Source organism: Haemaphysalis longicornis, unplaced genomic scaffold (genome assembly GCF_048455015.1).
Source record: "Haemaphysalis longicornis isolate Haplotype H1 unplaced genomic scaffold, Haemaphysalis longicornis Haplotype H1 scaffold_9, whole genome shotgun sequence".
NCBI lineage: Eukaryota > Metazoa > Arthropoda > Arachnida > Ixodida > Ixodidae > Haemaphysalis > Haemaphysalis longicornis.
In genome coordinates this window covers 170,839,442-170,852,243 of record NW_027526460.1, presented here as the reverse complement: position 1 = coordinate 170,852,243, position 12,802 = coordinate 170,839,442, and the positions used below count along the sequence as shown (strand labels likewise).

General features: G+C 49.4%; 1 protein-coding gene across 2 annotated transcripts in view; it reads left to right on the top strand.

The window, feature by feature from the left end:
• Nucleotides 1-12,802, top strand: part of LOC144152594 (uncharacterized) — a 175,170-nt gene that overhangs the window by 73,826 nt on the left and 88,542 nt on the right. The gene's annotated exons all lie outside the window — the stretch shown is intronic.

The following is a 12,802-nucleotide window of genomic DNA, read 5'->3' as shown; positions in this document are numbered from 1 at the left end:
CCGACGACACTACTATCCCTTCATGCTCCACCGTCCCTGTGCCCTTGATCTGCCATCTTCCTTCCGACGTCAATGCAATTTTCACGCCGTCGCAATTGTTCTGCCAACGCCGATGTCTGTTGCTTCCTTTCGCCTTGCTGAGTGTCCGCGATGGCCAAACCGCCCTGTTCGTTTCTAATCCTGGAGCTAGTCCTCGCTCTTTGCTCCGCGGCGAGTGCCTTGGACGCGCCGAGTCAGTGGAGACCGCCGTTTTCATCGCCGCTTTAGACGACCTGCCGCACGTTGAGGTGACCGGACTCTGTCCACCTCCTGCCACTGCATCTCGGGTATCCCCGGAAGTTTTTGATCGTGCCATCGACGCCGACCTTACGCCGCCCCAACGAGACCAACTGATGAAACTACTGTGTCAATTTCATTCGTCCTTTGACTGTGCGCAGACGTCGCTTGGTCGCACCACGACGGTCAGCCACCCTATCGACACCGGCTCCCACGCGCCTTTACGCCAGCGACCTTACCGCGTTGCCCCTTCCGAAAGGAGCATAATTGACGAACAAGTGGGTGACATGCTCCAGCGTGGTATCATTCGACAATCGAACAGCCCCTGGGCGTCGCCGGTAGTACTCGTACGGAAAAAGGACGGCTCCATCCGTTTTTGTGTCGACTACCGTCGCCTAAACAAAATAACTCGCAAGGATGTTTATCCGCTACCACGCATCGACGACGCCCTAGATTGCCTTCAAGGAGCAGAATATTTCTCGTCCCTTGACCTACGCTCCGGATACTGGCAAGTCCCGATGGCAGATGCGGATCGTCCGAAAACAGCCTTTGTTACTCCAGATGGTTTATATGAATTTAACGTCATGCCGTTCGGCCTGTGCAACGCGCCAGCCACATTCGAACGGATAATGGACAATATTCTTCGCGGCCTCAAATGGAAAATATGCCTGTGTTACCTGGATGATGTCGTAGTGTTCTCACCCGACTTTTCCACGCATCTACGGCGGCTCGAGCAAGTTTTAGCTTGTATGAAGGACGCAGGCCTTCAACTAAACCTAAAGAAGTGCCGATTTGCTGCTCGCCAGCTGACGATCCTTGGCCACGTCGTTTCCAGAGATGGCGTTCTTCCTGATCCGGACAAGCTTCGTGCCGTGGCTGAATTCCCGAAGCCGACCACGATCAAAGAGCTTCGTAGCTTCATCGGGCTATGCTCGTATTTCCGCCGCTTTGTGCGTAACTTCGCCTCCATCATCGCGCCATTGACACAACTTCTTGGCAACAAGACGGGTCTTTTGGCATGGTCATCGGCTTGCGACAAGGCCTTTACAACCCTACGTCGCCTCCTCACGTCCCCGCCAATTCTTCGCCATTTCGACCCGTCGGCCCCGACTGAAATCCACACCGATGCGAGTGGAGTTGGTCTGGGTGCTGTTCTGGCTCAAAGGAAGGCCGGGTTCCACGAATACGTGGTCGCTTACGCGAGCCGCACACTCACGCCTGCGGAGACGAATTACTCTGTCACTGAGCGGGAATGCTTGGCAATTGTGTGGGCCCTCTCGAAGTTTCGTCCTTATCTGTATGGCCGACCTTTCGACGTGGTCACCGACCATCATGCGCTTTGTTGGTTGTCGTCCCTGAGAGACCCTTCTGGCCGACTGGCACGTTGGGCACTCCGCCTTCAGGACTTTGACATCCGCGTGGTGTATCGGTCTGGCCGCAAGCACCACGACGCTGACGCCCTCTCCCGGTGTCCGATGTTGCCTGACGAGACGACTAATTCCCCCTCTGAGTGCTTTGTATCGCTCGTTGACGTGAGTTCCATGCCATCTGAACAGCGAAAAGATCCGTGGGTCATGTCGCTTTGCAACTACCTTTCGAACCCGTCGAACTCGTCGGTACCTCGAGCAATTCGGCGCCAAGCGTCCCACTTCGCTATTCGTGATGGCTTGCTCTACAGGCGGAACTACCACCCTAATGGGCGCAAATGGCTGCTCGTCATTCCCCGCCATCTGCGCTCTGAAGTGTGCGACCAGTTTCACAGTGAGCCTCAGTGTGCCCACGCCGGCGTGCTAAAGACCTACGAACGCCTTAGACTGCGATATTACTGGCGTGGTATGTATGGCTTCGTTCGTCGTTATGTTCGCTGTTGCAAGGACTGTCAACGGCGCAAGCCACCACCCCCTCGTGCGTCTGGCCCGATGCAGCCTTTGGCGTGCCCGATTCGACCTTTTGACCGGGTAGGAATCGATCTCTACGGACCCCTCCCCTGTACTGCGGCTGGCAATAGGTGGGTCATCGTAGCCGTGGACCACCTGACACGGTACGCCGAAACCGCTGCTCTGCGTGCCGGTACTGCCGACGCCGTTGGAACATTTCTGCTCAACCGCATCATCCTTCGTCACGGCGCTCCTCGGGAACTTCTCAGTGACAGGGGGCGTGTCTTTCTATCTGACGTCATTGAAGCGCTCCTAAAGGCCTGCCGCATCGTCCACCGCACGACTACTGCATATCACCCGCAGACGAACGGCTTAACCGAACGTTTTAACCGCACCCTGGGGGACATGCTGGCAATGTATGTGTCATCCGACCATTCCAACTGGGATATGATTCTTCCATTCGTAACCTACGCCTACAACACTGCCAAGCAAGCCACCACGGGTTTCTCTCCCTTCTCCCTTGTGTATGGACGCTAGCCGTCGTGCCTGCTTGACACGATCCTCCCCTACAGTCCCGACGTGTCTGAAGCCTTGCCAATCTCTGACGTCACCCGACGTGCGGAGGAGTGTCGCCAACTGGCTCGCTCGTTCACGTCAGACGAGCAAGGACGCCAAAAGTTCCGCCATGATGCGTCGACGCCTACCCCAGAATTTTCTCCGGATGATCTCGTTTGGCTCTGGATTCCGGCCACGACTCCTGGGCTGTCGAGCAAGCTCATTTCGAAGTATCACGGACCGTATCGTGTACTCGAACGCACGTCGCCTGTCAATTATGTGGTCGAGCCTCTGAATCCTTCATCTGACCATCGCTGCCGTGGCCGAGAGACCGTTCACGTAGCACGCCTCAAGCGATACTTCGAACCCGCCATGGTCTTGTGCCCCTAAGTCGCCAGGATGGCTCCTATTCGTCCCGGGGAAATTGTAAAGGAGATGAATGGTACAGGCGCTAGTGAACGAAACGCGATAGTGCGCCAGACTCCGCAGCCGCGAAAGCAGCATCGACAGTGACAACAAAACGAAAACCACCGACGACGAAGACGACAGGCGCGCGTCTGTGAACCCGCTCCATCTTGGATAACGGTCATTAAAGGCCTTTCGTCAGCTACCTTGCGTTGAGCAATACATCCCCTTAGAATATATATATATATATATATATATATATATATATATATATATATATATATATATATATATATATATGTACATATACATATAGATATACATATATATATATATATATATATATATATATATATATATATATATATATATATATATATATGTACATATACATATAGATATACATATAGATATACATATACATATATATACATATATAAGACAGAAATAAGAGTTGGCAGTCAAGAAAACCTCGGAAACGAAGGGGAGGATGTGGCAAGTTATTGAAACAGATAAAGAATTTGTAAAGAAAGAAAGTATAGAAAAAATGCCCACCGGGTGGGATCCGAACCCACGACCTCCAGAATACCGGTCTGGTGCGATAACCACTACGCTACCGGCGGGGCCATTTTTCCCCTCCACTTTCTGGGGTATTTACGTCAATGTAATTTTTTTCTGTGCCTCGGGGTTCTAATTGGTTCTTTTGCCACCGCCACTCCGACTTCTCGGGGTGAAGGGGACCTTCTTTTTAACCTCCGGGCCGTGACTCGAGTGTCTACGACATGTCGAGAGTGGTGAACCAGCGTTGAACCCTCTTAAGTTCCCTATGGCACCAAGATTGCCAGAACAGAGGCCCTCGCTATGCATATAGCGAATCAGAATAGGAAATGAGGGGCTGGTTGAAATAAGACAGAAATAAAGGTTGGCAGTCAAGAAAACCTCGGAAACAAAGGGGAAGATGTGGTAGGTAAGTGAAACAGATAAAGAATTTGGAAAGAAAGAAAGTGGAGAAAAAAAGCTCGCCGGGTAGGATCCGAACCCACGACCTCCAGAATACCGGTCGGGTGCGATAACCACTACGCTACCAGCGGGGCTATTTTTACCCTCCACTTTCTGGGGTATTTATGTCAACTAAGGCGGTAAGTTGGGCGAGTTGGTTACTGACTAAGGAAATCATCATACTAGCGAACACTTAACAGCGACAAGGAATAGAGGCGACGAAACACGCTAGGCGACGCTAGGAACACACGCTAGGCGACGAAACACACGCGTGTGTTTCGTCGCCTCTTTTCCTTGTCGCTGTTAAGTGTTCGCTAGTATGATGATTTCCTTAGTATTTATGTCAATGTAATTTTTTTCCTGTGCTTGGGGGTGGTAGCCAGCGCCACTCCGACTTCTCGGGGTGAAGGGGACTTTCTTTTTAACTCCCGGGCACCGTGCCCCCGGGCCACAGTCACGGCGCGGAAAAAAGAAAAAAGAGCAAAAGAACGACAGAAAAAAAAAAAACCGGGAGGGAAACCACACCAACCCACACACAAAAGAAAAAAGCAATAACCCGACAACTGAAATGGCACCTGTCGCCCACAGCAACATTCCTGGAACAGGCCTGTCCTGAAACTCAAAAATGAGGAGTGACGTACGGGGCACAAGACAAAGCGGAGTAAAAAAAGGAGAAATAAAAGAAATAAAATTGAATTCCAAAATCAAAGGTTGGAGGGATGTCGGCGCATATTAAGCTTGAAGCTAAGGGCACAAGACAAAGCGGAGTAAAAAAAGGAGAAATAAAAGAAATAAAATTGAATTCGAAAATCAAAGGTTGGAGGGATGTCGGCGCATATTAAGCTTGAAGCTAAGGAATAAAAAAAGGAATTAGGTGACCAGGTAAAGAGCAGAGGGAGGGGTGATTGTCTTTGGATAAGGTCTATGCAAGACAATGCCTAATGCTGTATTCCCGGTGAATATCGCAAGCACTCCAAGTTGCTCCTAGACGCATTAATTCTAGCAGGTTCCATGGAGTTGAATTAGTGAATTAAATAGGATTCACGGTATTTCCTGTCCCTAGGAGCCTTAAAGTTTGACTGAAGTATATGAAACTTAAGGTCATCAAAATTGTGGCCTGGTTGCTTGAAATGCTGCGCTACAGCCAAGGAGGATTTGCTAAGAGTATCTGCCTTAGGCTCATAGGTTGATACGTTTCGCCTATATAGGCCTCGGGCGCTGGTATGGTGGTGCCACTGAATTTGAACCAGCGGCGCCCCTGTCGATCCGCGTCGCATCTTTTGTTCCGCGTATTTCGTGCGCAGGGCCAGCGTGACTATGCGAAGCGAGCTGTGCGCGAACTGTTCATCGACTTCGAATAAATAGGAAGCCCTGAGAAATACTAAAAAATACAGGCTACTTCACCTGCGGAAAAAAAAAACAGACGCCAGCAACCATGTCTTCGGTATCAACTCGTAAATTCAGGCCGAAAGCCCTCTATATAGCCCTGGGACATGGTGTGATTCAAATGAATATTCTAAAATGCAAGTGCGGCTGGGAGTAAGCAAAATATATGGATTGTAAATTTTAATCCGTCAGCTTTTTTTTTTTTTGGTAATACCCCAGAGCCAAACTTCGTAATGCCTTGCATTTGCACAATAACGTACAATGAGAGATCGAAGTTAACGCGTCGTAATAGTGTAACTGTATACCTTTTGTCGAGTGAAGTTAAAAATACATACTGGAAAAAAGAAAAAAAATGAACTTGCTATATCGAGAAGTCTGTTTATCACAACAATCACACGATTAATAAAGCAACATTATAAGGAACACGGAAATGCACTTGGAACAACACAAAAAATTATTAAAGGGGCCCTGAAAGGCATTTTGAGCACACTAAATGAACTAGCGCAATCGTTAGATTGGGTCGTCAACGTCACCTGTGCCAAGTATTACTCTTTTACGCGCAGCGGAAAGCTCACACTTTTGTTGCAAAGTTTGTCGCCCTTTTCTCACCCTTTCCTTCGTGTTTTTGGACGCCGCCATCTTCACATGTCTACATCATCGATTCCCTGATGTTCGTCACGAGGTAGAAATCCTGCTATTGGGCGGCTTTTTCACGCACTTCCGGCAAAGAGATGTGTCGTCTGCTCAGCGTCGGCTCGCCCGCTGATCTGCCAGCGGAGTGCCGGAGTGCTTTGACATTTTACGACAAACGAAACAAGGGTAAACAAAGGCTTAACCGTTTGTATTGAATGCAACACGGCCATAACACGACATGGATTTTATCTTACGTGAGTACGTACCATAAAGAAAGCCCCGTGGCACTTCTTTGGTGCAATCGCAGAGAACGCCCTGAGCCGAATGCCCGGGTTTGACGCGTACATTTTATTCAACTTCAAAACAATCCAGAGATGCGTTTCGAACGAACGCACCGTCACAACATGCGTTTTCAAGTCTGAACCGCGATTGACAGACGATGGGTTGCTTCCTCCTGCCCGTCGTAAATTCGGCACTCACCTTACACCCGGTTTGCGGGGACGAACAGCAAGGGGACGAACCAGGCACACTACACATACCCCATGCGAGGTTGAGTGGTACGTCGTTCGAGAAAGATAATCCAGACCATGGGAAGCACTATCCACCCGCAGAAGTACAATATCGCATTTCATCGCGAAACGAAGGCGTCCACAACACACAGGAGGCGATGCACACACACACACACACAGCTTCGGTGGCTGCATTGGCTTAGCTGCAAGCTTCGTTCGGACAATCAGCGATGCTACGACGATACAGAGCTGCGTGAGGACGACGTGCTAACCACTTCACGTATTTAAAAACACAGGAGCAAAGAACTAGGTTCATCGGAAGCAAAAAATCTCCTCCATTATAGTGCCTTTCAAATATACTGGCTACAGTGCCGAGGGCGGGCTCCAGGTGGACGCTGGGAGCGATGTACGCGGACGGCTGCCGCTTGGGGCGCTGCCGTACGGGAGTGTGCGCGTTCGTCCGGCCCGAGCAGATCGCGCGGTTACCTCCGAGCTGCGTAGCAGACGGCAGCGGCAGAACTTTCCATTCCCGCTTGCGACGAAAGCGAGCGAAAGCGACGGGAATTCTGTCGCGCGACGAAAATTTGTCCCGACCATTCGACAAAAACGATCGTCGCGCGACAAAGCGACGGAATTCCTGCCGCTTTCACTCGCTTTCGTCGCAAGTGCGAACGGGCCCTTATACGCAATCTCCGCCCCACATAAAACAAGCTCTTGCTTGTCGCCTGAGTATACGGTTGATATCTGACTACGTTACACTGTGCTTGCCAGTGTATTTAAACGATGTCACTAGGTTTGAAACGTACGCGCTCGGCGTGCAGCTTTGTAAACGCAAGCGGTCTCACATACGCACGCTATTTTGCTGCTAATAGAGTTTTAGTACAGCGTTTGTGGCCTTTGCATACGCTAAACGCTAAATTTTTGCGTCCCGCTACGTAAACACCGCGAGGGGAGTTTGTTTTAGTAGAGCGTCTCATCAGTTTTGCGTAGCGACACACTAATGCATACGGCGCCATCTGTCAAATGTTTTCCGAAATGTCTCGCCGGCTGATCTGCTAGCGGAGTGCCGGAGTGTTTGGACATTTTACGACTATCCAAACAAGTGCAAACAAACGCTTTCCCGTCAGTGTTGAATGCAACACATGGGTGCAGCTTGCCAGAACACGGGTTCTCGCTGATCGAGTGCGGCGTTGGTTTGCTCTGCGCCTTCCCGTTCGTCGCCGCTGATAAAGCGATCCGATCCGGCGCGTTTTGTGAACGGGTTCTGTGTCGGTTGAAAATGTCTTTTTTCACATGCCGCCGGTAGTAGGAATTACAACCACAGCAAAATAACACCCGGCACCAGCGGGGCCACATCTGAGACCGCGCTTTTTGGATAAACAGTGCGCGGTGCACCAAAGGGAACGAGCGCACGATTCTCCCCGCGCGGCTGCGAGTTCGCCGCCGATACCAACGGCAGCTACGTACACCGCGAAAGGGCAAGGCCAGGCCGCACACATGGTGCCAGGTCTTTCGTTCGCTTTTCCAGCCTTTAGAGGAGTGTCCATGGTGTCTACAAAGATGAAAAAGCCGAAAGAGCTGGCGCGTAGCAGACGGCAGTCTGTGGGAGCGCAATAGAGGAAGTACGTCACCGCTGAGGAGCGGAGCATCATGGGAGGGGAGGCCAACAGCGAAGAAACAGTTGAAAGGAGGAGGAAATACGGCGAGACGATTATGCGCGGTTTTTGATTTACGATTTCTCAGCTAATACTCATCGCTTTAACAAAATTCTTGCAGGAGGAGACTGCTAATACATTGCTTTATTTGGTTACATGTACATCCATGCATCGGCGGAAGGCATTTCAGGACCCCTTTAATACGCACCAAATCCCAAACGCCTTGCATTCGCACAAAAGGACATAATTTCTAAAACATTTGTCGTATAATAACGTAAATGTATGTTTTTTGTATAAGAAAAACTAAAAATACCAATAGAGCTACAAATGAACTAATGGAACAAAAAGAAAACCAATTCGCCGCACTCACCTGTTTATTGATTCCAAAATAACACAAACCAGAAAAGCGAACAAAATTACAAAAACAAAACCAGACAAGCACCAATCTGGCCGCAATTAAACGCCTCAAGTTGAACAGAAGCGGCATAGGAATCCATACACACGTAAAATTCTCTAAACGTCTCGAATTTTGTTGGTATTTCACGTACATGAGTCCTTGCTTCGTTTCTGTGCTCGTCGGCAAACCCAAAACGCTTTTTTTTTCGAAGAAGCTGCTGGAAGGCCCTCTGCCGCGGCTGGGGCTAACACACGGCGACGGCGATTTGACTTCAGTAGTGACGAGAGCGGAGCAGAAATTGTCCACAAAGTTGCCGTGCGCCTGGGATAAGCCATCTGTGCGTCCAATGCAGGACACACAGTAGCAAATAAAACGCTTATTTAAACGTCAGCACGACGAGCGCTATTGAAACTGACGAACATCGAAATTAGTGTACACGTCACCCGAAAAAGGTGCCCGCACAAATTCGTGATGTGAAATTCGGTTTTACTGACGTTCCTGCGTGCAAGGGCAGCCACAAAGCTGTAGAGCCAACATATGCTCCGACAGACGCTTTTGACGAAGAAATGCTGGAACCAAGCGTTGAGGTGATCAGATGGATTCTCGGAGCGCAGCCTGCGGTCTCCATAAAAACATTCTTAGGCGATGTTCCACAGTTGTTTTTGTAACTGTTGAGCCATCGGCATACATAAAAGTAGGCGGAATTGCTTATTTTTCGCCCGTAAAGGCGCCGTTCTGTGATACATCCGCCACTGGGGGCGGCTGACCGCACCGGCCCCGTACGAGCAAAATATGGAGCCGCAGCTGCCAGGAGGCACTGCCTGTGCCACTCAAGTAGCAGCGCACTAGCCCCATACTGTTTGTGGTACATTGAGCATTCCAACATATACACAATGTTGGATGACGTGCACGTAAAACTTGAATTAATCTTGTGGACATAATTACTGGCTGTGTTGTTTACAATGCAGTCTGTCGGCAGGTGCCTGGAAGTCTTGCATCTGGGACGGGAGCAGCTGGCTATGACTGGTTGCTTTCAAGGCCCTATTTTGGCATGCACTAAAATATCTTTCAGATTCCTGTTTCTCCGGCAGGTAACACTTGGTGCTTCCGGGAAAGTCTTTTTAAGGCGGTCGTTACTGGCTAAAATGGGGTAGTACTTCCGCAGTATATTGTTTACGTTTGGGAGGGCGTTTGAAAATTTAGTTATTAGGGCAGGCGGCCTGGCGCTTTCGTTTTGTCGTTTTTATTGAGCACGTCATCCCTTTTGAGATTAGACGCATGTTGGTACACCTGATCAAGCGAACTTTTGGGGTGGTTCCTGTTCATAAGGTTGGGCTTGAGTTCGTCTAGGTGCTCTACGTAGTCGCTCTCCTCACTGCATACTCTTCTAAGCCTGGTGGCTTGTCCTGCAAAGATCTCTTGCTTGCAGTGTCTCGGGTGATGGCTTTTATAATCCAGGTACTGCTGCCTGTCTGTTGGGTTTCTAAAAAGCATGGTTTTAAGTTTATCGTTGTGTAGAATGGCGGTAGTAGCTAGGAAGGTTACTTCTTTTTCAGAATACTGGCAGGAGAATTTAGTAGTCGGGTGCGAAGAATTGAGATGAGATATAAACGTTTCTAGAGTAGCGCGACCGTGTTCCCAAATCATGAAGATGTCGTCTATGTAGTGGAGGTAAACCTGAGATTTATGCGGAAAAGAGCTTAATAGGGTGGCTTCAAGTTACCCCATGAAAATGTTGGCACAGGTTGGCGCGAAAGGAGTACCCATGCTGGTTTCATTTAAAACAAGGAAGAAGACTCAAATTCAAAATAATTGTGAGTTAAAACTAGTTTTAACAAAGTTGTGTACACTTCTGGCGCATGTTGGTGCGGGTTCTCTGATAGATCTTTTGAAATAGCTTCGATTCCTTCGACGAAAGGGATGTTTGTATACAATTCTGCAACGTCAAGAGTAACAAGGAGGGTTCCACTGGGTAGGCGCCCACCCTTATTTATCTCTTCTATTATGCTCAGGAAGGGCGGGGGTGTCCTGAACGAATGAAGGAAGAAGAGCCGGAACGTCGGATGCGTAATGATTCAGAAACAGAGATAATGCTTCGGTTGGGGTATCGTTATTCGAAACAATGGGTCTGCCAGGAATGTCGGCAGTAAACTATAATTCTACGGGGACTGTGGACTTTTGGGAGGGGTAAAAACGTCCTGGATGCTTATTATTCGGTTTCATGAAATTTAATTCAATGGTCGTTATTAATTCTCTAGATCTCAGATTTGTGAGGCTCTGAAGGATTTTTAGGCTGTATAGGCAGGCGAAGCTAAAGTTTGCCGGGCGAGGGAAGCGCTGCCCTCTCCTCTCCGGGGGAGTACGCCGGGCCGGCCGCCTATTCGGCACGTGCTTTTTTCGCTGCGCGCGTGCTGCATTTCTCGCGCTAGGAAGAGGGCTGGGTAAAATTTTCTTTCGACTTATGAAAGCATACACATTAGCACGTGTCCAGCAAGTTCGCTTTACACGTAGAGCAGTTACTGAGTTCATTTTTGTCGACGTTTGTCTTGTCGTCAGCTACAGACGCGCCGCCTGCTTCCCGCCGCTCGACCGGCAGACTGCCCCGACGCTTTTAAGGGGGGAAACGCGTTGTTCGGCGGTCGTCGGTTGCTCTTTTCTTCTGCAAGGCGGCAGCTGTTCAGCTGGTCACAGCGTACTTTTCTCTTGTTTGTTACTCCCTTCGCGTGCTGGCGCTTCTGACATCCGGACTTTCTGAACTGCAGAAACACTGACGCTTGCAAGAAATGTAAGATAAACATGATTGATTATGGTTAATAGGTTATTTCTTACTCTTGAAACAATCAGCTGCACCTTATAAAAACGCATTAGAAAGGCGCACGCTAATTAAGGGGTGGGCTGACAGCGCCGCATTTCCATTTTACTTGTCCTTGAAGAAATTTTTGTTCGCAATGTTTGTCACCCACTTGGAGTACAAGTGTGGGTTAGCGTGACAGTTCGCGGAAACAACAGAACAGCTTGTGGTGTATAATTTTTAATTACTATATTATACAGAATTTGTTGTATACCTCTTCTAATTACCAGTATTTCTAAATGTGGGAAAAGAGCGAACAACGCAGCAATCCCGTCCAGAACACAAGTCACAATGACAAGACGGACCAGAGCTACTACAGCCAGGTAAATCGCTAGAAACTATTTTTTTTTCGCCCATGCAAAATGTCAACCTATTGTGTTATAGATGGATGATATCGAACGGCACCAGCTAAGCAACTCCGAAGTTCATTGATTATAGCGGAAAACGATCATTGGCAGCATGCATTAAAAAAATTGTAGAGGGGAGGACTCGTTAGAACACTAGTTTGCATTTTCAAAGCCGGGTAATGTAAACTGAAAGCACACAGATACAAACAAAAATGTGTCAACTTATTTCACCTTTCGAACCGCAGTGATCCATGCTTACCGTCTATCCTATTGGTGCGCTTTCGCGGGGAATATGCAGAATTTAACGAATGGATCCTCTTCTTTCGCCTTGTTACTGTCGTGGCAGCTGACCATGCAAAAATATGGGGGGTTTGCTTCACTTTCAGTTTCATCTTTTCGTTTCGGGCGAGTGAGGAGTGTCCCCGCCGCCCTTTGTACGTGCTGGCTTAAGTGGCTCGCACAGCGGGCGGTCGCTTTCTTCGCATTCGTGATTAGGGGGCTGGATGCCTCAGGCGGTGCGAGAGACAGCGCGAGCTGCGCGTGCACTTGCCAGACGCGGGGGAGCGGGCCGGGAGGCGTCTTCTTCAGAAGAGCACTCTTTATCCTGTAAAACCGCCGGGGCGCTCGGCCGTTCGACTGGCGCGTCGCAGACGACGCGTCTCTAGCAGACGACAAGACAAGCACCGGCAAAAATGGACCCAGTAGCTACTCTACGTGTAAACCGAACTTGCTGGACACGTGCTAATGTGTATGCTTTCATAAGTCGAAAGAAAATTGTACCCAGCCCTCTTCCTAGCGCGAGAAATGCAGCACGCGCGCAGCGAAAAAAGCACGTGCCGAATAGGCCGCCGCCCCGGCGTACTCCCCCTCCGGGGAGAGTGCAGCGCCACCCGGCGATCGTTCCGGAGCCTA